This window comes from Amblyraja radiata, chromosome 15 (assembly GCF_010909765.2).
Source record: "Amblyraja radiata isolate CabotCenter1 chromosome 15, sAmbRad1.1.pri, whole genome shotgun sequence".
Lineage (NCBI taxonomy): Eukaryota > Metazoa > Chordata > Chondrichthyes > Rajiformes > Rajidae > Amblyraja > Amblyraja radiata.
Window position 1 is genome coordinate 4515027 of NC_045970.1, and position 27629 is coordinate 4542655.

Genomic DNA, 27629 nt, shown 5'->3' on the forward strand with positions numbered 1-27629 from the left:
GAGCAGGGCTGGGAGTGTGCCAAGGCCTTTATCATGGACTTGTTGCTGCTGCTCCTGTCTACACACACCCACACCCACTCCCATGTTGTGTGAGGAACCATGGGAACAGCCAGCTATCTCCAGACTGGGGATCTTATGGAAACATAATTTTCTTAAGGGATTGGACAGGATAGATGCAGGAAAAATGTTCCCGGTGTTGGGGGAGTCCAGAAGCAAGGGTCACAGTTTAAGAATAAAGGGCGGGCATTTAGGACTGAGATGAGGAAAAACGTTTTCACCCAGAAAGTTGTGAATCTGTGGAATTCTCTGCCGCTGAAGGCAGTGGAGGCCAATTCACTGGATGCTTTCAAGAGAGAGTTAGATCTAGCTCTTATAGGGCTAATGGAATCAAGAGATATGGGGTACTGATTCTGGATGATCAGCCATGACCATATCGAATGGCGGTGCTGGCTCGAAGGGCTGAATGGCCTACTCCTGTGCCTACTTTCTATGTTTTGTGTTCTGCTTCAAATCAGAATCAGAATCAGAATCAGTTTCAGAATCACACTTTATTCGCCAAGTATGTTTTGCAACATACGAGGAATTTCATTGGCCAGGTCAGTCATACAATTAAAAGCAACAGATCACTTCAAAAACACATTTTAACATGAACATCCACCATAGTGACTCCTACACATTCCTCAGTGTGATGGAAGGCGAAATAAAGTTCAAGTCCTTCCCTTAGTTCTTCCTCAGTCGTGGGCCTCGAGCCCCCGTTGACGGGATGATCTTAACTCCCGTAGCCGGCAGCATTCGGGTCCTCCGCAGCGAGCCGATCAGCTCCTGCATCAATTGAACCTCGCGTCGGGGCTGGTCGACGTTGGAGCTCCCGACTCGGCCTCACCAGAGACTGCGAGCCCTTGATGTTGATTCCGTGGTGGTCGCGGTGGGAGCGATCCCAGGCAAGGGATTAGCTCTGATGTTAAGTCCGCGCCCCGTGGTGGGGCTCACGACAGTCTGAGGAGGCTTCCAGCTCCATCGATAGAAGGACGCAGAGCCCGGAGAATGTGATCCGAGTATTGATGATACGGGAAGGTAAGAACCTGAAAAAAAGTTTCCCCCGATCCCCTCCCCCCTCCCCCCACATAAAACAAACCGAAGAACATTAAAACAAAACTTTTAACAAACTAAAAAATAATAAAAAGATTGAAAAGAAGAACAAACTGCCAGCAGAGCAGCCATCGCCCCGGGGCCCCTGGTGGTTCAATATAGCCTCACTGAAGTATTATAGAGCTGCAGTGTGAATCTTACATTCAATGTCCCCACCTATGAAAGTGAGTGTAGAATATGTCTACTTGTTTTACCACTTTCAGGGAGCTGTCGACTTGAACCACACAATCCCTCAATATATCAACACTGGCCTTCAACTATATATTTTACTCATACATTTGGCCTCCTAAAGTGTAACGCCCCACACTTGCTTGGATTTAGCTCCATTTGCCCCTTTCCGCCCATTTCTGTAGTTCACCTATTTTCAGCTCCCTACTTTGACAGCCTTCCTCACTGTCTCCAATACAGCAAACATGGTGTAAGCTGAAAACTTACTAACCAACCCATCAGCATTTCATCTAGGTCATTATTTACAGCACACACCAGCATGAATACCTGCAGAACTCCACTGGCCACAGACCTCCAGCCAGAATAATGCCCACCTAGCACATCTCTGCCTCTTCTACCAATAAGCCTGTTCCGAATCCATATGACAAAGTCAATCCCATGCAATTTAATCTTCTAAATCAGGGGTGGGGAACCTGCGGCCTTAAGACCGTATGCGGCCTTCTGGGCCATTATGCGGCCCTTTGAATGAATCCAAATTTTGTAGAACAAATCCTTTTATTTTTATTAATATGTTTTTGTTTGTCTTTTATTCTTTTTATTTGAATCTTAAAATGAACGTATTTAAAATACCAAAGAGTAAAAGAAGATTCAATGAAATAATCCTCCCCGACTGACGGCCACAATTAAAACATGAGTAAGTCATGAGGGCTATTTTAACACCTGTTATGCTCATGAGTTAGTTCTAATGCGACTCTAGAATGTACGTTCACTTTGACATGCACGAAAAATGCTTTCTTGCTTTTCAACCACTTATTGCTGCGAATCTACATTCTCCTACCTAGCCCAAATCAAGACGCCCTTGTCACAAATGATGGATACCCATCTAGAAGATCAGCTGAAACTGCGTACCTCCATATTGCAACCAAATACTCAAATGCTTTCCCACAAAAAGCAGTCACAACAAAGTCATTAAAAGGTTAATTAACTTTAGAATTAGCAATTTTTTTTTTTTTTTGGTTAGTACATAATAGTTAGATTTTTACGAATAATGTTCATTTTGAAGTATATCTAATTGAAGTTTCTTGGATGCGGCCTTGTTAGATTGCAGCTAACTTAATGTGGCATTCCAACATGAAAAGGGTCCCCACTGCTGGTCTATATCATTCTACCATGAGGGACTTTATCAAAAGCCTTATTAAAATCCATGTGGACGACACCCACCACCCTACCCTCATCGATTACATTTGTAAATACCTCAAAAAACCTGATTAAGTTAGTAAGACATAACCTGCTGCATACATAGCCATGCCGACTCTTCCTAATTAACTCATCCCTTCCAAATGGGAGCAAATCCTATTCTAAATAGAAGGGCAAAACGGACAGGTATGTGGACAGGTACATGGATAGGAAAGGTTTGGAGGGATATGGGCCAAATGCATGCTGGGGGTACTAATGCAGCTGGGGCATGTTGGTCGGCATGGGCAAGTTGAGCTGAAGGACCCGTTCACCATGCTGTATGACTACTCTGTGACTATGACTCTATACTCTCCAGTTCTTGATTCCCCTACCCTGGGAAAAAGACTGTGCATTAATAGTAAGATTAAACGAGAACTTACCAGTTTGAAGTTTGATCTTTATTTTATGAGGAGGAACATTGAGGGAATACGTGAAGAACCCCACCAGGACGCATGCGTGTCATTCTTCAAAGCAGCGGTGTGGAATCACAGATAACTATAATGACTAAACATAGTAAGATTAGACAACAGATACCAGTTCAGACTATGATCAAGGGTGGGAGCGGAGGGCACGTATTCCCTCAATGTTCCTCCTCATAAAATAAAGATCAAACTTCAAACTGGTAAGTTCTCGTTTAATCTTACTATTTTACTTCGGAGTCACGTGAGTGACTACGTGAAGATTTTAAAGCTCTGTGATTTCATGCCGTGGAAACGAGTCCATGCATCACGTCTGCCTTGACTGTGGGAGGAATTGTGTTAACATAATTTGGACATGAATTCGACATTGAAATCATAAAATTTGTTAACACAAATTTATAACCCCTTTTTATGGGTTTAAATTAATTTACAGACCTTAAAATTGTTTCTGCAAACGTTCCAGGTTTCATTACTGGTTTATTATAAAATAATTGGAATGTTTTCCCCTCCAGATCATCCTGCTGCCTTGAGGATTTGGTCCATTGGTACATCCAACTGTATTGCTGCCGATGTAGCTGCAGCCCTGGCGGAAAGAGATTTTAAAATATTAGTATCCACCCCAGCCTGTGTTAGCACCTGTTTCAGCCATCTTGAGATGGTCTGGACCGTCACTCTTGGTGTGGTTGCTAGTGGCTGACCAAAATGTGCCTTTTCATTGCCTCTTAGGATATTCGTTTTCACCATGTATAACGACAGATGTCTTACTATACACAGACGGTCATCTGTTGGGTATGACCTAATTGTATATTGAGGCCTGCTGATCCCTTTCTGTTCTGCTTACTAACTCATAAATATGAAACGTAATATTTTCTGTTGAGGAAGTCATGTTGTCCAGTCTAGTTTTTGCAGTGACTGTATCCTCTGTGCCGTGACCAATACCATTAGCATGACTGTTTTAATGTCAGTCTGTGTAGGGACAGAACTGTTGCTGGAGACCAATTCATGAGCATCTTCAGGATTATTCTTACATCCCATATTTGGGAGTATCTGGTTCTTGGGGATAGTATTAAAAATTCCCCTCATAAGTTTTGTACCAGAGGGTGAGTCTCAGCAGTGTAATGCTCTGTCCCCTGCCATAGGTAAGTCGATAGGGCACTTCTGGCGTAGTTGATGGCATTGTAATTGAGCCCCTCATCATAGTGGAGGCCTGCCAGATATTCCAGAACAGACGGGATGTTCATGTCTCTGATACCATGTTTGATACCACTGGGAACCGGGTAGGCCAATCGGGTACTACCAATACCAGATGCAGAGTCTTGTTGTATTTCCTTAATACCCGACTGATGAGGCAGGAAAAGGAGGGAATGCGTAAATAAACAATTCCCGCCCCCCCCCCCCCCCCCCCCCCCCCCCCCCCCCCCCCCCCCCCCCCCCCCCCCCCCCCCCAATGCAGCTGAAAATGCATCTGTCCCAGGGTCTGGTTCCCATGAAACATAATTTGATAACTGGTGTTAAGTCTGGATGCGAATAAATCGATATCTGGTGTTCCATATTTGCTGTGATATCAGCAAATACTATTTTATTCAACAGCCATTTGGTGTTTTCATTAAATTTGCGTGACCTAGTGTCTGCCACTGAATTTAGTCTTCCTGGTAGGTAAGTGGCTGATATCCACATATCTCTCTGGATGCACCATTGCCAAATTGTATAGCCAGATTGTCACATGATGTCGATTTGTTTTCACCCTGTGGTCAATGTATGCTACCACGGTGGTATTGGTATTGGTGGCTCCCCACCCAAGTGCACTGGCATCAGTTTGTAGTACCATGGAAGGGTTACTGACAATGATTGGATTGGAACAAAGCCAGATGTTATCTATCCACCATTTTAGTTCCATTTTAGCCTGATTGGTAGTTTCACAGCTCTGTCAAAGTGACCTGCATAATTTAGAGTGCTTGTATTTTGCTCTCTGTAAGTTTTGGTAATGTAGAGGTCCAAATTATGTGGCTGGAAAGGCAGCCATCATTATGCCAATTACTTTTGCTACCAATCTGATGGATGGTTTGCTGATGTCAGTGAGGTTATTGCAAGCCTCTATTAAATCTCTAGTCTTTCCCTTAGGCAGAGTCACCGACATGTGAACTGAGTCAATGGTGAAACCCCAGATAGTCCATAGTAGTGGAAGGCGTTAGTTTAGATTTAACTGGATGAAAAATGAATCCCAGTTTTCCAAATAATTTTTTTGTGGCTGTGACAGTTTGTTTGACCAATTCCAAAGTTTTGCCCACAATGAGTATGTCATCTAAATATGCCATGACCATGTGTGTACGTTTCCGTAGAAACGCTAGGGCTGGTTTCAAAATTTTTGTGAAACAACCTAGGGCTGATGATAACCCATTTGGCAGTGCTTTATACTGTCAGAGTTGTCCCATCCAGTTGAATTTTAAGTAACATCTGTGGTCACCTCGTATAGGCACTGAATAGTAAGCATCTTTTAAGTCGATGCTGGCCATTGAAGTAACCTTTGGAAATTAATTGTTAAGCAGTAACAAAGGTATCTATTTTGTCAGATCTATGATGATGCGATAACCATCATCTTTTTTGTTTTTGATAAATATATTGGACATGAATTCTAATGGTTCGTGTTGAGTTTTCTCAATTACACCTTTTATGTAAAGCCGCTTCAGTTCAGCTTGCGCTTTTGATTTTCCTTTATCAGAAGGCACGGACATTCGGTTCAGTATATGTTGAACTGGAGGGCTGTACTTGTGTATAAACTCTATTGTATATCCCCGGATACTGCTTTAGATGTAAGTATCGGTTGTTATCATGCTCCATGCATTCAGAAAAGAGTGTAATCTCCACCCAATCTCCGTGCTCCCTGTATATTGTAGGGAACCAGACCCACCTACCTCCATAGTTACCAGTGGCAGGTTTACTTTTTGTAGGTTCTTCGCTGGTGTTGTCGCGCTCGGTCTGGATTTTCGGTTTGGTTGGCGTCGGAGGTCCCCGCATCTTCCAAGAAGGCCGGCCTGGGCCATGGCCTCGTAGTGGGTTCCAGTAGGTTCTCTTGTTCCTGCGACCCCTGCACACTTGTCTTTCCTTCTGCGGACCCCTCTTCCAGGTCAGCCCAGAACTGACCCGCAGTGCTCCCCTCTGATGAGGTAGAAGCACTGTGCAGCCCTACAAGAGGTACTGCTGTGGGTTTATCATAGGGCCCACAGTGACCCGACTCCATCTCCCGGAGTCTGTCATGTTGGAGCAAAGCTCCACACACCGCTCCATCCGGCTCCAGCGCTCTCGGGCGCTGGCCGCCCGCGGTTGTTCAAAGTCGGACTCCTCTGAGTCCACGACTTTGTTTGTTTTGTGTCTAGCCTTTCCGCCCGGCCGCGTGGATCTGGCCGGTGCGGAGGCGACATCAGGCACAGCTGATCCCACTATCGGTGATCCGAGTGCCGCTGGCTGCTGCTGGCTTCCCACTGCTCCGCGGTCCTCCCTCACCAGCTTTGTCCTTACTGCCCTTCCGTGGAGTGGATATGGCCGGTGTGGAGGCGACATCGGGCACAGCTGATCCCATCTAGCCCACCAGCTTTGTCGCAGCCCGTTGGTTTCTTCACCTACAATCAGCATGGTAAAAACATAAAAAGACCGCAGCTCTTACCTGCAGGTCCAGGTTAAAATTGTCGCTACGGGTGAACGTCGTTCCACCCCGTCTGCTGCCGTTATTGACTTCCCGCCGTCAATACCTTGAGCACGTTTTGGATTTTGAGATCAGTATTGCGGATACCTGTCCCCATATATCTCCAGATACACTGGTTAACACTAGGCACTTGCAATGTCTTGCAGTTACCTGGGGGTAAGTGCCATGCAATAGCGTCAGACATAGCCTGTGTCTGTAGTTTGTTACTAGACAAATAGTCCACACTGGCTGCAATTTTGGGCTCCAGGTCTTCCCCGGTTAGGTCTGGCTGGAAGAACTGGTTCACCATATCCAGCATGCCTTATTTCACCCCAGGGCTACTGGGGGTATGTGGTTCTGTGACCAGTGCAGAGTCTACCCAGAACAGATCCTCCATGTTCTCCTCTGACGAGGAGGAAACACTATGCAGCCCCACAAGGGGTACCGCTGTGGGGCTTATTGGGTGCCCACTGTGGCTAGCCTCCCTCTCCCGGAGTCTGCCACTTTGGAGGATCTCCTGGAGCAACCGCTCTAACCGGCCCCCCGTGCTCACGGACACCGGTCAAACCGGCTCCAGTGCTCTCGGGCACTAGCCGCTCCCGGCTGCTCGTACTGCCCCGTCCGCTCGAACCGGCCCCGGTGCTCACGGGCACTGGCCGCTCGCGGCTCCTCAAAGTCCGACTCATCTGAGTCCGGCATTCGTGGGGTCTTTCTCTTCGCTTTCCCGCCCGGCCGAGAAGTGGATTTCGCTGTAGCGGGAGCGAAGTCGGGCACAGCTGACTCCAATTTAGAAGATTCCCGTGCCGCCGACTGCTGCTGTTTCTGCTGGCTGTCCGCAACTCCGCGGTTCTCACCCGCCAGTTCTCCCGCAGCCTTCATGGATCCGGTCCATGTCTCTACCTAAAAGGTAAGTGGAAGGAACGCAGAGTCTTCTTACCTGCTGTTCCCGACTTTCAAATTCTGGAACGCAGAGTCTCCTTACCTGCTGTTCCTGGCTTTCAAATTTTGCCGCTAGGGGAACGTCGTTCCCCCTTGCTGTGACTTGTTGCAATGCGTGTAGCGATATGACACGCATGCGTCTTGGCGGGGTTCTTCACGTAGTCACTCACGTGACTCCGAAGTAAAATTCTATCTGTTGCCCTCATGATTTAAAACACCTCTCTAATTTCACCAGTCAGATTCCTGCATCCAAGGGTTAAAAGTCTTAATCTACTCAACCTCTCCCTATAGCTCGAGTCGTGGCAACATTCTCGTAAATCCTCTCTCTACTCTTTCTAATTTAATGCCATTTTTGGCATCTGGTCAGGTGATGGAAACTTAACACAACACTCCAAGTGCAGCCTGACCAATATCTTGTACAATTGTAACATCACGTCTCACCTTCTGTAAACTCCTGACTAATAAAGACTAGCATGCCAAATTACTTCATCACCGCCCTATCTACCTGTGATGTTGCTTTTAAGAATATATGTACTTGTACTCCTAGATCGTTCTGCTCTCCAACATTCTCCAGGTCCCTAACCTTCACTGCGAATGTCCTGCCTGGTTTAACTTCCCAACATGCAACATCTCACACTTATGTGAATTAAACTCCAATTGCCATTCCACAGCCCACTTGCCCAGCTGATCAAAATCCCACAGTCATTCTTGATATCCATCTACACTAAGGGCAGATGAGCTTCGAGCGAGCTAACGGCCATCTACACTTCAGTAGAAGTTGCGATCACTGTCGTACATAGCATTGCAAGGAATAATGATAAAGCACACACACCAAAACCCTATACTTCCAGCGGCGGAAGTCCGCAGGAACTGGAGGACAGAGATGTGTGGTGCGTCCGTCACCGTTCCGGTTGGAAACCAGCACCACTGTGTGGCTAATGTTTTCAACAATGATGAATGAATGAATGAATGAATACACTATGAATATGCTACCTTACTAATCATCTCTCTACATCCTTATCAAATTGTTGCTATAAATGACAAACAGCAACAGGTCCAGCATCAATCCTTGAGATCGGCTATTGCTGCAAATTGTAAGGGTTCATTGAATATAATACTCTATAATCTATGCTGCAAATTCAAAAGTCCTTGTTAACTTTTTGTTACAGATAAATCACATCATTGGAATGGCAAATTCATTTAATTGTAATTAAATAACATCATGTGATAACTAATAATAACCTTGTAGTTACACAAAGCATGCAATGAAGTGCACATACTGCACAGGAGATAAAATGCAAATGGAGCTGCCTGTGAACTGGTGGCATTTGGAAAAGATTCACGCAACTGTGGTGCAGCATTTGACGGGCTGCAAGTGCCAATTGTAACCATGGCGACTCACAGAGCAGAACGGCTTCCTGTGACATCAGTACCCTAAAAAAGGCATCGGTATGCTGCTAAAGAAGCACAGCGACCACCATCACGCTGGCTGCTGTATCTGTGTGCAGTTCACCAATCACCATGACAATCATGAGATGATTTTAGACAACTCCTTGCCACGCACATCCCGACCAATCTCCACAAGTAAAAGTATCCTTATTTTAAATGTTTCACCGAGGAACATATGACAAGAGCAAATATGCAGCAGATATAAAATAAAGGGCGGGAATTGATGATAATCTGCATAAGAATTACATTTTATGATAATGTGACACAACTATTTGGAAGCTATTTAAGGTCCATCGCTCATGACAATACATTTCTTATTCCATTACATCTGGTACAGTTTTCATGGAAACTGGCCCTTGGCCCATCAAGTACACATCAACCATCAATCATCCGTTCACACTAGTTCTGTCTTATCCCACTCTCTCAGCCACTACCTACACACTAGGAGCAACTTACAGAGGTCAATTATCCTACACCCGCACGTCTTTGGGATGTGGGAGGAAACCACAGCACCCGGAGAAAATCCATGCAGTCACAGGGACAACGTGCAAACTCCACACAGACAGCACCCACGGTCAGGTTTGAACCTGGCTCTTTGGCGCTGTGAGGCAACGCCTCTACCAGTTGAACAACTGTGCTACCCTAAAGTCCTCACATAACCTCAGGGATAAATCGTGCATGAAGGTTGCAATTTCTGTTAAGAGCTCAGTGAATTCAATTACTTAAATTAAAAATGTCACCATATACAGTAAATCATGAAAAATGGGAGACCACATTAGTTTTTCTATATTGTGCATAAAAATTAATGCATTCTTAAATATTAATTATTCTGAGCAACATTGCTTACTCAATGGAAAAGCCCCAGGAATCCATTGATGCCCCATTATCCTTCATCAGCTTGGCGTTTAGTAATCTCGAGACAGATCTTCACCATCTCTCACAACCTCACCGTACCTCAATGTGGCCAAATATAGACACAATGATCTGGGGTAACGCAATGGGTCAGGCAGCATGTCTGGAGAAAAATATGGGTGAAGCTTCGGGTTGGGACCCTTCTTCAGACTGAAAGCGTAGGGGAGGAAACTGGAGGTAAGGAAAGGCCGGAACATAGGAGGGCCGGCAACAGATGACCAAGGAAGGGTGGAGCCCATAATGGTCCATTGTTGGCTGGGGAAGAGGTGATAACAAAGGGACACAATGATGCGAACAGGGGAACTAGTAGGATGGCGAGGATGGGGGCAGGGAGGGAGGGAAAGCAACGGTTACTTGAAGTTGGAGAAGACAATATTCATACCATTGGGGTATAAGCTGCCAAAGCAAAATATGAGGTGGTGTTCCTCCAATTTGCGCTGGGCCTCACTCTGACAATAGAGGACAGAAAGATCAGTATGGGAATATGAGGAGGAAATTAAAGTGTTTAGCAACTGGGAGATTGTGTAGACTAAGGCGGACTGAGCGAAGGTGCTCAGTGAATCAATCACGCAGTCTGCGCTTGGTCTTGCTGATATATAGGAGTCCGCACCTGGAATAGCGAATACAGTAGATGGGTTGGAAGCAAATGAACTTCTGCCTCACCTGAAAGGACTGTCGGGGTCCCTGGACGGAGTCGAGGTAGGAGGTATAGGGACAGGTGTTGCATCTTCTGTGGTTGCAGGGGAAGGTACCTGAGGAGGAGGGGGTGGTTTGGGTGAGAAGGGAGGTTAACCAGGGAGTTGCGGAGGGAATGGTGTCTGCGGGAAATGGAAAGAGGTGGAGATGGGAAGATGTGACTAGTAGTGAGATCCCATTGGAGGTGGCGAAAACGTTGGAGGATTATGTGCTGCATGTGATGGCTGATGGGGTGAAAGGGCAGTACTAGGGGAACTCTGTCCCTGTTGCATCTGGGGGGAGAGGGAGCAAGGGCAGAGCTGTGGGGTACCGAGGCAACACATTGAGGGCCACATCTATGATGGAAGAGGGGAATCCCCATTCCCTAAAGAATGAGGACATCTCAGATGTCCTGGTTTAGAACACCTCATCTTGGGGGCAGATACGGCGTAGATGGAGGAATTGGGAGTAGGGGGTAGAGTATTTGCAAGAAGCAGGGTGGGAAAAAGTGTAGTCGAGATAGTTGTGGGAGTCAGTAAGTTTGTAATAGATGTTGATGGATAGTCTATCTCCTGTGATGGAGATCAAGAAAGGGGAGGGTGGTGTCATAGATGGTCCAGGTGAATGAGTGCAGGGAGGACGTTAGTAGTGAAGTTAATATAGTCCATGAGTTCTGCATGGGTGCAGGAGGTAGCACCAATGCAGTTGTCAACATAACGGAGATAGAGTTTGAGGATAGGGCCAGTGTATGCCTGGAACAGGGATTGTTCAACGTACCCTACAAAGAGGCAGGCATAGCTGGGGCCCATGCGTGTGCCCGTATCTACGCCTCTGATTTGGAGGAAGCGAAGTCACAAAGTTGTTAAGAATGAAGACCATCTCCGCTAGGCGGAGTAGAGTGTTGGTAGAGGGAAATTGGCTGGTCCTACAGTCGAGGAAGAAACAGAGGGCTTTAAGGCCTTCCTGGAGGGGGATGGAGTAGAGTGACTGAATGTCCATAATAAAGATGAGGGAGTGTGGGGCTCGGAAAGCGGAAGTCATTAAAGAGGCGAAGGGCAAGTGAGATATCTGGAAAATAGGTCGGGAGAGATTGGACCAGAGGGGATAGGATGGAGTCGAGGTACATGGAAATGATTTCAGTGGGACAGGAGCAGGCAGAAACAATGGGTCTGCCAGGGCAGTTGTGTTTGTGGATTTTGGGGAGAAGGTAAAACAGGGCTAGGAAACGATAAGGTTGGTAAAATCAGAAATGGTCTGTGAGATTATGGCCCGGTGCTCGTCTGTGGGATCATGGTCCACGGATAAGTAGGGGGAGGTGTCCGAGAGTTGTTGTCTGGTCTCAGCCCGGTAGATGCCAGCTCGCCAGACTGCCGCGGCACCTCCCTTGTCGGGGGGGTTTGATGATAATGTCAGGGTGCTGCAGAGTGAGCAGAGGGCTGGACATTCAGAGGGGGCGAGGTTAGAGTAGATGAGGTGAGTGGAAAAGTTGATGTCACTTTCCACTTAGAAATGAAGTGGTCTAGAGAGGGTAGAAGGCCGTCTGGGGGAGTCCAAGAAGAGGGGGACCGGTGGAGATGGGAGAAGGGGTCATCACTGGGTGGTGAGGACTCATTCCCACGGAGGCCGAAAAGCTCTGCGTGGTGGTGGACCCGGAACTCGTTGAGGTGGGGTCGGATCTCAAAACTAATCTAAACAAACCTTCAGCCCCATTCTTCAAATTCACTATGTAAACTCTTTCACTTCTAAACACCCATATTTGCTTTCAAATCTATTCCTAAATCCCAAATGCTTTGATATTCTGCTTCAATGTGTATCTGTGGGAGCTGTGCATTGCTGTTGGTGAGTTGATGGCTGCTGTCACCATCAGTATATTCCCATTGTGATGACATTGCCTCCCATGTTTTTCTGCTGTAATTTGCAAAGTGATGTAGCAAATTAAATACATTACGAAGTATTCAATTCTAATTTGTGAATAGAGGAAAACAAAAAAAAAGCTCCTTGCAGCTCAGGTATCAATACTGCGTAAATCATCCAACTACTGCCTTATATATCGGTTCGACCTTTCCACTAAGATATTAAAGTATTGTGAGGTTTTTGTGGGTGTTTTCTTCCGAAAATGAGATTTTATGCATTCATGAAGATTCTGCACAGCTCCGAACATGTGACCTTTTGTAGCAGCCTTATCGCTGTTACATGCTGGCACACATTGAAAATCATATATTGGTCATTCAGGTCATGTTATGAAATCTCCAGTGGAGTTGGTATGTGTTTGGTACAGAGGTGTGCAAAGGTGATCACTCGATCTATAGATGCTATATACCATTTAGAAATGAAACTTTGGTTCTGTAAAGTCACTAGAATTGTTGAATAAGAACAGAAAGCTAACTTTGTTTCTCCTATCACATTATGTCTGCCTTACTTTTCCTTTGCGCACTGTGCCCCAGAGTCACACCCAGTATCTCCCACACAAACACTGCTCTACCTGAATGAATCATCCTTCCTATCCACCCTAACAGTGTCCACAGGGGCCACCAGTTTTTGAGGGGAATGGCCACAGGGATTTCCTACACGCTGCCTATTACTTTTCTTTGTGGTCCGCCATCCACTATCTGCCTGGACCTGAGATGTGACCACCTCACTACGCCTCCTAACTACGACACTCGCACACCGCAGGATGAGCCTTAGGTCACTCAGCCCCTGCTCCAGGTCCCTAACATGGTGTGCAAGATGCTGCAGCTGGCCACACGTTCCACAGGGTGATACTCAGGGACCCTGGACATCTCCCTGATTTCTCACATTCTGCAGGAGGAGTGTTCAACCATCCCGCTTGCCATCTTTACTGCTCTAAGAACAATTTTTAAGAAGGCAGACAGATTAGTGAAAGTTAACTACAGATGCTGTTTACACCAAAGATAGGCACAACATGCTGGAGCACACAGCAGGACAGGCAGCATCTCTGGAGAGAAGAAATGTGTGACATTTCGGGTTGAGATCCTTCTTCAGACTGAGAGTCAAGGGTGAGGGGAAACTAGAGATTTGGAAGGGTACGGTGTGAAAATTACAGGTTAAAGCAGACGATGCTCAAGGAAATGTAGAATGGTTCATTGTTGGATGAGGGGAAGGTGACAACAAGGCATACAAAGAGTAAAATTAATCAGGAGGACTGGTTGGAATAGAAGATGCACCTATGGCCATTAAATAAGAGTCTAACAGAGATGTACTTGTTACCTAGAAATTGCAGTGATGACTGCAGGGCCAGGGAGATGGCATCTACCATGGTTTCTGTTTCAGTTTCAATTTTACTTTATTGTCACGTGTGCTGAGGCACAGTGAAGAGCTTTTGTTGCGTGCTAATCAGACAGCAGAAAGACAATACATGATTACAATCGAGACATTCACAGTGTACAGATATATGATAAGGGAATAAGGTAAAGCCAGCAAAGCCTAATCAAAGATAGTCCAAGATCACCACTGAGGTAGATAGTAGTTCAGGGTTACTCTCTGGTTGTGCTAGGATGATTCACTTACCTGATAACAGCTGGGAAGAAACTGTTCCTGAATCTGGAGGTGTGCGTTTACCCACTTCTATACATTTTACCTGATGGGAGTGGGAAGAAGAGGGAGTGGCCAGGGTGTGACTCGTCCTTGATTATGCTGCTGGCCTTGCCGAGGCAGCGTGAGGTATAAATGGAGTCAATGGAAGGGAGGGTTGGTTGGTGTGATGGTCTGGGCTGCGACCACAATTCACTGCAATTTTTTGCGATCTTGGATGCAGCTGTCCCCAAGCTAAGCTGTGATGCATCCCGATAAAATGCTTTCTATGATGCATCTGTAGAAGTTGGTGAGAGTTGCTGGGGACATGCCGAACTTCCTAAGCCTTCTAAGGAAATGGAGGCGTTGGTGTGCTTTCTTGGTCGTTGCTTCAATATGGGTGGTCCAGGGGAAGTTGCTGATGTTATTGACTCCTAGGAATTTGACGTTTTCAACCATCTCTACTTCAGCGCCGTCAATGTAAACTGGGGCATGTGTACCGCTTCACTTCCTGAAGTCGATCACCATCTCCTTTGTCTTGCTGACATTGAGAGAAAGGTTGTTGTCTCCACACCAGGACACGAGGTTCTCAATCTCCTTCCTGTCCTCCGTCTCATCATTATTTGATATCCGGCCCACAATGGTGGTGTCGTCTGTGAATTTGAAAATTGAATTAGATTTGTACATGGCTGTACAGTGGTGGGTGTACAAGGAGTAAAGAAGGGGCAGAGAACACATCCTTGTGGAGCACCAGTGCTGAGGATTATCGTGGAGGATGATTTGTCCCCTATCCTCACTGATTGGGGCCTGTTGGTCAGGAAGTCGAGGATCCAGTTGCAGAGATGAATGCTGACTCCAAGTCACGTGAGTTTGGTGATGAACTTGGATGGTGTTAAAGGCTGAGCTGTGGTCTATGAATTGGAGTCTGACGTAGGTGTCTCTGTTATCCGGGTGTTGTAGAGATGAGTGTAGGGCTGGGGCGATGGCATTATTCGTGGACCGGTTGTGGCGGTAGGTGAACTGCAGTGGGACATGGCCGCTGGGTAGCCTGGATTTAATGCATTCCATAACTAACCTCTCAAAACATTTCATGATGGTGGATGTCAAGGCCACTGGGCACTAGTCATTCAGGCATGAGGTCTTGCTTTTCTTCGGCACCTGGATGATGGAAGTCTTCTTGAAGTCGATGGGTTCCTCAGAACAGAGTTGGGAGAGATTAAAGATGTCTGCGAATACTCCCGCTAACTGGTCCGCGCAGCTACTAAGGACATGGCCAGGGTCTCCCCTCGGGCCTGTGGGTTCACGCTCAGGATCTAACCTCTGCTACAGAGACCCTGGGGAGAGACATACTGGAGTCTCAAGAGCCAGGTGTCACCACCCTGTTGGCCTTCTGCTGGATGCAAGCATAGAAAGCATTCAGTCCGTCGCACTATCACCAATTATGTTTCCTGACCTTGCTGTGCAACCAGTTATATTATTCAGACAGTGCCACATTTTCCATGTGTCCCAGTAATTATAATGGGACTTAAGTTTGGATATTGTCTCTTGGTATCCTTGATGGCTTTGTGGAGATCATAGCGGGCCTTCTTGTACTGCCCGGGATCTTTAACTTGTAGGCAGTGGACCTGGCATTAAACTGTGAATGTACCTCGCGGTTCATCCATGGTTTCCAGTTGAGGAACACTCGGATTGACTCCGTCGGCACACAGTCTTCCACACACTTGCTGATGAAGTCAGTCAGGGCAGTGGCGTACTCATTCAGGTTAGCTGCGGAATCTCTGAATGTGGACCAGTCCCCTGACTCAAAGCAGTTGTGTGAGATGTCATCTGTGTCTGACGACCAGCATTTCACAACTCTCTCTATGCTTTACTATTTGTTTGTAGGCAGGGGGCAGAGGCATAGCTCAGTGATCAGATTTCCCAAATGTGGCTGAGGGACACAGCCATTGTTTATTGATGTGTAGCAGTGATCAAGTGTGTTCTAGGCCCCTGGTGGGCAAGAGGTTTGCTGGTAGTGGATGGGTATAACGCCCCTGAGGCTGGCCTGATAATGTCAGGATAATGCTGTCAGGAGTTTCTGTGAGGCATGACCAGCCTCTCAAAGCACTTTAGAGCCTCTGAACTACAGAGCCACTGTAGTTCTAAAGACCAGCGCTCCAGAATTAGCTGCCCCTCTAACCAAATTGTTTTAGTGCAGTTATTACGAAGAAAATAGGGATCATTTCCGGGAATGTCCGGTGCACAAAGACGGGAAAAATCTCACAAACTACGGTAAGGCTTCCCGCCAGGCCGCCGTGGCTGTGGGCTGGGGCCGGAGGTCTTTATCGAGGAGCCTCCCAGATGGCCGCGGAGAAGCCTGAGTCAGAGCCCGGCCAGGCCCTCGCAGGTCGATTCGAGAAGCCTCACCTCGCGGGTCAGCCGACGGAGCCCGTGGCTGGGGATGGGACCAGAGAGGCCTCATGAGAGGAATCAGCAGCGTTGTGGATAGGTTGGTGCAGCAGCCAATGATAGCGCCGACCGACGGACGTGACGGACACGTGAAGAGTGGTGTCGGAAGTGGTGGGTGCCCGGCAGTGAGGCCTCAGCGGCGGTGAAACCTCGTGGGTCAATGGTCAATGAGAGTGAGGATGACCGCCGTGAGGGAGAGCGAAGAACAATAGAGGACCCGGTGTGGGGGAACCGCTGTGGGGGAGGGAGGGGGTGAACAAAAGGGGGAGCTGGCGAGCTTTATAACTTTGTCAGCGCCGCAGGTGGCTGCTATTTGTGTACATTGTGTACGCAGCAAAGAATCTCACTGTGCCGAGTCATATGTGACAATACAGTATTCCATTCATTTCCATCCCAGTAAACCCTCATTTGCTGGTGATTACATTCAAGTCTATTTGCAAATCCTCAGCAGTTAAGCCCAGGGCTGCCAACATTAGGTGAGAGTTGGGAGTGAGAAACTGCGAGAGACCCGAGGCAGCGTAGCAACTGAGGGGGGTGGGAGGGGGGGGGAGGGATGTGCCCCCCTCCCATGGTATGGAGCTTTTGTATTTTTCAGCTTGAAATTGTGGAAACTGATGCATTCTGTAGCGAGTCTTTTAGCTTACACTTGAATGCAATATTTATGCTTTAAATTGGATTAGCTATGAATAAGGTTAGGCTAAATTACATTCCTAATTACATTCCACAGTAGAACCAGGCTCTGATTAACAGGTGCAGCACATGAATGACCTTAGTGTGTTCATGTATGGAAATCAGATTATAATCAAGCACTTGGCCCATGTTGACCAACCTGGGTCTCACTGCCCACCTGATACTACTCCTGACCCTGACTCCAGTTGCATACCATTTCTCATTCCTGACCCAAAGTCCAGCCTTACCTACTTCCAGCAGCTACTGGTTGTCCTCCAGAATGCACCGAGCCATAGCCTGGTCCATGCCGGTCACCAGGGCGAATTTGGCGCAGAGACTCTCACGGCCACGGCGCAATGCTTCCGATGCTTCCAATGGCCCGGGACTTTTGCACTGAGACTGCTCCATGGCCGGAGCTGTAGTGAGCGATTCGCCAGTCCGGCAATCACTCGCCAGCCCCAGCTCCCCATCTGCATCTGTCCCCGCCGCTGCTTCTGCATGCGCGTCAACCTTTAAAGCAGCGGTGTGAAAGCACAGATTACAATAGTTGAACTGAAAAATAGTAAGAGACGAGAGACTAGAAATATCAGCTGATCGTTTAGGAGGGTTTGGGAGCAGTGGGCACGTAATCCCTCATCATAACTCCTCATAAAATAAAGATCAAACTTCAAACTGGTAAGTTCTCGTTTAATCTTACTATTTCACTTCGGAGTCACGTGAGTGACTACGTGAAGATTTTGAAGCTCTGTGCTTTCATGCCATGGACTCAAGTCCAAGCCACGCACTGTATAGATTGACCAAGGATAAGAGGTAAATGCATTCAGACACGACAATTTTTGAGAACATGCTGAAGCTTTTTAATGGACAAATCATAATAAATAGCAGATCCTCTTACCAGGGAAACTACTAAACAGAACTTAAAATGGTTTCAGCAAAGGCCCTTGGTCTGGTGACTGGTTTCTGATAGAACGCCTGAAAAGTACGTTCTCCTGACCATCCTGCAGATGCTAGGATCTAGTTTAGCGGGACGTCCATTGTCCTCACTGCTGTCGTAGATGCTGCCCTGGTGGAGTGAGATTTAAAATAATCAGTATCAACTGCATATATCAGCACCTGTTTCAGCCACCTGGAAATGGTCTGAACCGAAACCTTGTTATGAGGTTTCTTAAAACTAATAAACAATGCTTGTTCCGAACCCCTGAGGCTCTTAGTCACCTTAATATATAGTTGTAGGTGTGTTACCACACAGAGCAAAATGTCCAAGGGGTAAGCTGCGAAAAGAAGCTTGAGGCCGGAAGTACCTGGTCTGCTTTGCTTAACGAGGTCATATTCGTAAAATGTAATACTGTAGGCAGACATGACCATACTATCCATTCGCAGCTTGTGTAATGACTGGGCCCGCTGAGCTGACACCAGAGCCTTGAGCATCACTACTTTATACGTGAGCTGGGTCAGGGATAAGGATGTTGCCGGTGCCCACCGGCGAAGCAGAGTTAATACTATGCCTACATCCCAAATTTCCGTATATCTGGGCCTAGGGGGTTTCATGTTGAAGACGCCCTTCATGAACCTAGACACTAGCGGGTGTGTCCCCACAGATTGGTGTCCTGATCGTGGTCCGAAATATGCCGACAGTGCACTTCTGGCACAGTTAATAGCACTATAACTCAACTTGTCTTTAAAGAACAATTTAGAGAGAAACTCCAACACATCGGTAATGTGTGCAGAGTCATAAGATATATTGGACAGTGAGCAGTACTCTTCCCATTTCCTAATATGAGAAATATATTGTATCTTCGTACTGTCTCTCCAGGCTGCAGTGAGTACATCCAATGTGCGTTCAGTCAATCCGAGCCCCAGAAATGGTCTTCTCAGACTCTGTAAATCAATAATTAATTTGGTCATGGAGAGGATTATAAGGTAGAAAGCAGACTACTGCCTTTAGGGATGGCCATGAAAGGCTGATCATTCCCAGTATAGCCCATGGCTGTGTCGACCAATCTGGTAGCACCAGGAGGTTGCAACAATCTTGCTTAATTTAGCAAACATAGATAGTTGAGGCGGTATGAGGGAAAGCATAAAACACATCCATGCCCAATGTAGCGGGAAATACATCCACCGCCATTGTCTGTGGGCCGTACATGTGATGTACTTAGATATTAGTAAGATTAAATGAGAACTTACCAGTTTGAAGTTTGATCTTTATTTTATGAGGAGTTACGATGAGGGATTACGTGAAGACCCTGCCAGCAAGCATGCGCGACATTCTTCAAAGCACCGGTGTGGAATCACAGAAAACACAGTAATTGAAATAAACATAGTAAAGATAAGGAGAACTAAGATACCAGTTGACCTTTATAATTGAGGGTGGGAGCAGAGGGCACATAATCCCTCATCGTAACTCCTCATAAAATAAAGATCAAACTTCAAACTGGTAAGTTCTCGTTTAATCTTACTATTTTACTTCGGAGTCACGTGAGTGACTACGTGAAGATTTTAAAGCTCTGTGATTTCAAACCGTGAAACAGTCCATGCTTCACTCATTGCCGAAGTCATCCAAGGGAGGAAGTATGTTATCGTAATTAAACATGAATCAGTTTTATAAAAACAATAACAATATTTATATTAAACAAAACAAAGAAAATAACGCTCCCTCGGGCTTAAATTATATATTTGCAGAATCTAAAATCCTGTCTGCAAATAATACAGGTTTAACAATCGGCTTATTGTAGAATGTTTGGAAAGTTCTTTCCGTGGACCACCCTGCTGTTGCCAGGATATGGTCCAATGGCACGTCCATATTCTTAGCCGCCGATGTAGATGCTGCCCTGGTGGAGTGAGATGTGTAAATGTCAGTATCCACCCCAGCCGCTCCCAATACCTGTCTGAGCCATCTAGAGATGGTTTGTACCGACACCCGACCATGTGGCTTTTTGTACCTGACCCATAGTGCCTTTTCTCTCCCTCGGGGTTCTTTGGTTGTGTTGAGATATTGCAGCAAATGTGTCATGACACATAAACGGGGGTCAGGTGGGTACGCCCGGAATTCCATAATTAGTCCTGAAGTTCCCGGTCTGCTTTTGTTTTACCAGCTCCCAGATAGTAAAAGTGACTTGGTCAGCTGATATGACCATGTTGTCCAGTCTGAGTAGGTGTAGGGACTGGACCCTTTGGGCTGAGACTAAAGCCATCAGCATTGCCGTTTTCAGGGTGAGCTGTTCCAGAGTGAGGGATCTGGCTGGTGGCCACCCCCTTAGGTATGTCAGGACGACACTGACGTCCCAGACCTGGGTGTACCTATGTCTAGGGGGGTTCGTATTGAAGATGCCTTTCATTAATTTGACCACCAGCGGATGAGACCCTATGGACTGTTGTCCTGGTGCCTGCCCCAGATAGGCTGACAGTGCACTCCTAGCACAGTTGATTGTACTATAACTCAGACCTTCATCGTGGTGAAGGCTGGACAGGAACTCCAGTACGTTAGTTATGGTTGCTGTTCTATATGTTGTCCCTGTTCTTGAACAGTATGCTTCCCATTTCCTGATGCTGGAGAGATATTGTTTCTTGGTGGAAAGTTGGTGAGATGCTGTCATCATGTCCATGGACCTATTTGACAATCCCAGGTCCAATAATGGTCTTTTTTAAATCTGCAACCCAACAGATTTTTTCTGTCATGGCACGGGTGACTCTCGCCTGTGACAGGGTGGATCAATAGATCTGGTCTGCTGGGAATGGTCATGGGTGGTTCAGTGACCATGTCAAGGACCACTGGAAACCATGGCTGTGTAGGCCAGTCGGGTACTGCCAAAATACCTGAAGCATAGTCCATCTGTATTTTGCGTAGTACCCGACTGATGAGGCAGAAGGGGGGAAAGGCATAGAAAAATAGTTTTCCCCAGTTCAGCGAGAATGCGTCCATCGCCGCTGCCTCAGGTGTTCAAGAAGGAACTGCAGATGCTGGAAGATCAAAGGTACACAAAAATGCTGGAGAAACTCAGCGGGTGCAGCAGCATCTATGGAGCGAAGGAAATAGGTGACGTTTCGGGCCGAAACCCTTCTTCAGACTGATGGGGGGTGGGGGGGAGAAGGAAGGAAAAAGGGAGGAGGAGGAGCCCGAGGGCGGGGGGATGGGAGGAGACAGCTCGAGGGTTAAGGAAGGGGAGGAGACAGCAAGGGCCAGCAAAATTGGGAGAATTCAATGTTCATGCCAACCGGACGCAATCAACCCAGGCGGAATATGAGGTGCTGTTCATCCAATTTCCGGTGTTGCTCACTCTGGCAATGGAGGAGACCCAGGACAGAGAGGTCAGATTGAGAATGGGAGGGGGAGTTGAAGTGCTGCCTCTGGGTCTGGTTCCCAAGCGACATATGTTGATACCTGGTGATTCAATCGGGATGCAAAGAGATCGATATCTGGTGTTCCATATTGCTTCGTAATTTCAGCAATTACTTTGGGGTTTAACATCCATTCGGTGTTATCATTGAATTTGCGTGACCTGGTGTCTGCCACTGTATTAAGCTTAACTGGTAGGTAAGTTGCTGATAGCCAAATATGTCTGTCGACACACCATTGCCAGATTGTGTAGACCAGATTATCACATGATATCGATTTTATCCCGCCGATGTGATTAATGTAGGCCACCACTGTGGTATTGTCAATCTGTAAGCGGACATGCAAATGGTGCATAGTTGAACAGTAAGCTTTTAACGCATAAAACGCACCTAACATTTCCAAATAGTTTATACCCAGTGTCTGTAGTAGTGATGATTCTTGAGCATTCCATCTACCACCCGTACTGGATATAGTGTTAGTTGTTCCCCAGCCTTGAGCAGTAGCATCCGTTTGTATCGTGAATGTTGGATTATTGATAACGATGGGGCTGGAACTATGCCACATGTTCACTTTCCACCATTGTAATTCTGATATTGCTTTAGCTGGTAATGTCATGGTTCGGTCAAAATGACCTGCATGTTGTTTTAGCGCTTGTACCTTTGCTCTTTGTAAGTTTTGGTAATGCAAAGGTCCAAGCTGGGTAGCTGGAAATGCTGCTACTAATTTCCCAATTACTCTTGCCTCTTGTCGAATGGTTGGTTGATTGGTAATCATTAATTTGTTGCAGGTTTGTGCCAATTCTGCTGCTTTTTCTTTCGGCAACGTTACAGACATATGGACTGAGTTAATTGTGAATCCCAGATAGTCCATAGTTGTGGATGGCGTCAACTTAGATGTATCTGGATGTATGACAAATCGCAGAGTTTCAAATAAATGTTTAGTAGCTAATACTGCTGATTTAGCTAATTCCAGGGTTTTGCCTACTATCAAAGTATCATCAAGATATGCCATGACAATATGTTTTTGTTTTCTTAGTATTGCCAGGGCTGGTTTTAATATCTTGGTAAATAGTCTTGGGGCTGATGTTAGACCATTAGGCATCGATTTGTACTGCCATTGTTGCCCCCATCCAGTTAAACTTTAGGTATCTAGGATGATCCTTATGAATAGTATGCATCTTTTAAATCGATGCATGCCATGAAGTATCCTTTGGAAATCAATTGTTTGGCAGTAACAAATGTTTCCATTTTGAAATGTATATACTTGACAAAAGTATTCAGTGTCGTTAAGTCAATGATGATGCGACATCCACCATGTTTTTTGGTTTTGGTAAAGATATTTGATATGAATTCCAAAGGGTCATGTTCTGATTTCTCTATGATTCCCTTTGTATGTAGTCTCACCAGTTCTGCCTGTCCCTTGCATTTTCCTTTTTGTGAGAGGGTAAACTCCCTGTGGGATGCATGCTGAACTGGTGGCATACTTTTTTGAATAAATTCAACTTTGTATCCTTGAATACTTTGTAGTATATAATTATCGAGAGTGATAGTCCTCCATGCTTCCAAAAACAGGTGTAACCTCCCCCCTGTTAGTAAAGGCCCTGCACCTTTTACATGACTCCGAAGTAAAATTGATGATTTGTCTGCACGCAGACAAGGCGATATCCGGTGATCATACCGGTCGATGATGTTCATAGAACATGTATTAACTTTTTATTCTGTGCATTACTGATTTACCATATCCCGGCATTCAACACCATATCGTGTCTGTTATACCAATGAATTTTTTTTTTTAAATAGCCAACAATGTAGAATATGGCCTAGATTTCCCCAAGTGATAACTTATACCACCGATGTGGTAACCCTAATTTAAGCTGAACATGCATCTTCCCGCAATCAATGTTTTAACTCATAATGTGCACCCATCAAAGCTGAGTGTACCGCTGAGTGTGATGAATCTTATTTTAGTCACCACAGCAGATGTGATCTTTCAGAATTGACTATATTGAAATTCTATACCGCACAACCGACTTGAGTGGTGCCAAGAAAAAACATTCAGTTACATTACTGAATTTTGGCTTAAATACCAACCTTTGTGAATACCAACCTTTGTAAATACCAACCCGGATTAATCCCAAGGCTTTCGTCTCATCATCGAGGTCTTTAACCTGTTTGGGTAGGTTTACCCCAAATAGGTAGTTATGCGACTGTACGTTGCTTGATTTACACAGCCCAACAAATTTAGGATTGAGGGTGGGCCTAATGGCATTTTTCCGATAACAATTAATTTCGAAGTGCACGTTGCAAAGCAAAGCAAGCGCATCTTGTCACACAGAGAGTGGTGAATCTCTGGAACTCTCTGCCACAGAAGGTAGTTGAGGCCAGTTCATTGGCTATATTTAAGAGGGAGTTAGATGTGGCCCTAGTGGCTAAAGGGATCAGGGGGTATGGAGAGAAGGCAGGTACAGGATACTGAGTTGGATGATCAGCCATGATCATATTGAATGGCGGTGCAGGCTCAAAGGGCCGAATGGCCTACTCTTGCACCTATTTTCTATGTTCTATGTCTATCTTGTTGGTTATCTGATAAAGAAACTTTATCCACAGTCCTTGCAAAGGCTGTGATACCTGAGGCCAGCAGGCCCAGGATTTTTTGGAGTTTTACCTCCTGGTTTCTGTTGGTTCCACCCAGATGGTTCCATATCGAGCTGTTAACAGCTGGTACATTTTAAGACGGACAATTGATGGGGTTGATATTTGCCGCAAGCTCTTCTTCGAGCTGCTCTCACATTTGCGGTGGCATCGCAAATTTTGATGCTATGGCTGGTATCTCCGTTTCTTGCCCATGCATCATAGTATGTTCACCGGATATACCGGTGAAAACCGAGCCAGCCCATAACTTACTATGGATGCTCCCCTCCTCAGAGAGGGAGACATCTAGCAGCCCTGTACCAGGTGCTGCCGCGGGCTCACTCAGAGACCCGCGTTGATACAACTCCGATCGAAGGAGTGTGTCATGGTGGGGCATCCTCTCCATGAGGTGCTCCATCCGGGCTAGGCATCCGCCGACGCTACCCATAGTGCGAGTTGCACCCTCCTGGCCTGACTCATCTGAGTCTATAGGCCTTGCAGACTTCTGCTTGGCTTTCCCCACCCTTGGGGTAGCCATGGTAGCCAGAGTCTCCAAGTCTGCAAAGTCAAAGTCAAAGTCAAAGTAGCCTTTATTGTCATTCAGACCTTGCGGTCTGAACGAAATTTCGTTGCCTTGCAGTCCTACATATAGTACAAAATGACAAAAAACAAACAATAAACACAAATTAACATCCACCACGGTGAGTTCACCAGGCACCTCCTCACTGTGATGGAAGGCAAAAGTCTTAAGTCTTTGTCTCTTCCCTTCTTATTCTCCCTCTGCGCCGAGGCGATCCAGGCTTCAGATGTTGTGACCCCGCCGGGCGATGGTAAGTAATGTCAGTCCCGCGGCTGAATCCGAGCTCCGCGAACGGGCCGGTATTAGCGTCAGCGACTGGGGTGGTGAAGTTGGCGGTCCCCCGCTACCCACGGCCCCGCGGTCTTCAGTAGCGGGTCTCGCTCCGGTTCTCCTATTCTTCATTTTGGCCATTTTATTTCGTTCAGGAACTTGTAGCGATTCTGCAAGCAAGTTTGAACGACAAACAACGACCTCAGAATAAGCTTTCGAACTTACCTGCGGGTCTTTTAACTTACCGGTGGCAGAAGCAACGCGCCTGTCAACCAGTCGTGGCTCCATGGGTGGACGTATTGACGCGCATGCGGGTTGACGACCTTCTTCACGTAGTCACTCACGTGACTCCGAAGTGAAATAGCATTACTATTGAAGAATCCCCCACTATTAGTACACTGTGGTCGCCATTGAAGGGAGACTGAACTAGACTAGTCACATCATGGCTACAAGACCAGGTCAGAGGCTGCTCTGCCTGACGCATCCCCAACACCTTCTACAAGACACAGATCACCAGTGTGATAGAATAATCTCCATTTACCCGATGAATGCAGCATGGATGACCCACAGGAAGCTAGGCACCATGAGGGACATCAGCGTACAGGATGGAGGTGGAGCTGCTCACAGGATGGTGCAGATCCCACAACCTCACTCTTAATGTGGAAAAAACTAAGCAGATGGTGATCGACTTCAGGAGGGTGGGAAAACAACATCACACTCCGCTGTATATTGATGGAGCTGCTGTGGAGAGGGTCAGCAGTGTGAAGCTCCTAGGACTCCACCTGGCGGATGACCTGACCTCTACGACCAACACCACAGCAGTGGTCAAAAGAACCCAGCAGCAGCTCCACCCTCTCCGGAGACTACGGAAAGCAGGTCTCCCTACTGCTCATCTAAGAACCTTCTACAGGGGCACAATCGAAAGCATAATGACCTACGGCATCACTTCCTGGTTCGGGAGCTGCAAGGCTTACGAACAATATCAACTCAACAGGATAGTGAAGACCGCCAGCAGGATCATTGGTGCCCCACTCCCTTTCCTGTTGGAGATATACAAGAAGCAGAGCATCAGTAGAGCCATCTCCATCATCAAGGACCCCTACCACCCATCACACCACATCTTCTCCATTCTGCCATCTGGGAAGAGGTACAGGAGCATCAGCTGCAAAACCAGCAGGATGGTCCACAGCTTCTTCCCACAGGCAATAAGACTGATTAACGGACGTTGTCCCCTACCCAAATATCGTTCACCAACACATTCAACCTCGTCCATACTTTGATAGTTAGGCACCTGTCAAAGTAAAGCCACTGTCGGTCGGAATGTCTGTTTTTATTCTATTGTAAATTTTAGGCCTACTTTCTGTTTTTAGATATGGTCATTTTAATTTGTTTTTAAAGCTCTATGTATTTATCCTTTTTTTTTTACTACACTGAATGGAAACTGATCGAGCAACGTTTTTTCGTTTCCTCCGTGTGTGCGAGTACTCAGTGAAAATGATATTAAAGAAATACTGAATACTGAATACAAAGAAAGCTGCTGAGGTTAATACCTTTCAATTGCCCAAAACGTTCAATCCAACCAGCGACTGTAGTGTGTGGCATCTACAAAGTGCACTGCAGTTACTCTCTCTTAAACCTTCCTCCTGTACCAATGAGAAGGATTGAGAGTAGAGTCTGAAGAAGGGCCTTGACACAAAACATCATCCATTTCTCCCCAGAGATGCTGAGTTACTCCAGCATGTTGTGAAACATAGAAACATAGAAACATAGAAATTAGGTGCAGGAGTAGGCCATTCGGCCCTTCGAGCCTGCACCGCCATTCAATATGATCATGGCTGATCATCCAACTCAGTATCCCGTACCTGCCTTCTCTCCATACCCTTTGATCCCCTTAGCCACAAGGGCCACATCTAACTCCCTCTTAAATAGAGCCAATGAACTGGCCTCGACTACCCTCTGTGGCAGGGAGTTCCAGAGATTTACCACTCTCTGTGTGAAAAAAGTTCTTCTCATCTCGGTTTTAAAGGATTTCCCCCTTATCCTTAAGCTGTGACCCCTTGTCCTGGACTTGCCCAACATCGGGAGCAATCTTCCTGCATCTAGCCTGTCCAACCCCTTAAGAATTTTGTAAGTTTCTATAAGATCCCCTCTCAATCTCCTAAATTCTAGAGAGTATAAACCAAGTCTATCCAGTCTTTCTTCATAAGACAGTCCTGACATCCCAGGAATCAGTCTGGTGAACCTTCTCTGCACTCCCTCTATGGCAATAATGTCCTTCCTCAGATTTGGAGACCAAAACTGTACGCATAATTGCACAGTGTGAGTAGATCTTCACCAGTACCACTGCCACAGTTCAGGAAGGAGCCTTCCCAATACATTCTCAGGGATATATAGGGAGTGTCCATGTCTATTGTATGGCTCTCGTTCTATACATAGATAAATTATTTTGTTAGATATCTCAGAAGCATTGCTAATTCATCTACTTCAATGTAAAATATACTATGAAGATGGCCTTGTGTTTCATCTCAGAGAGCACATTTTC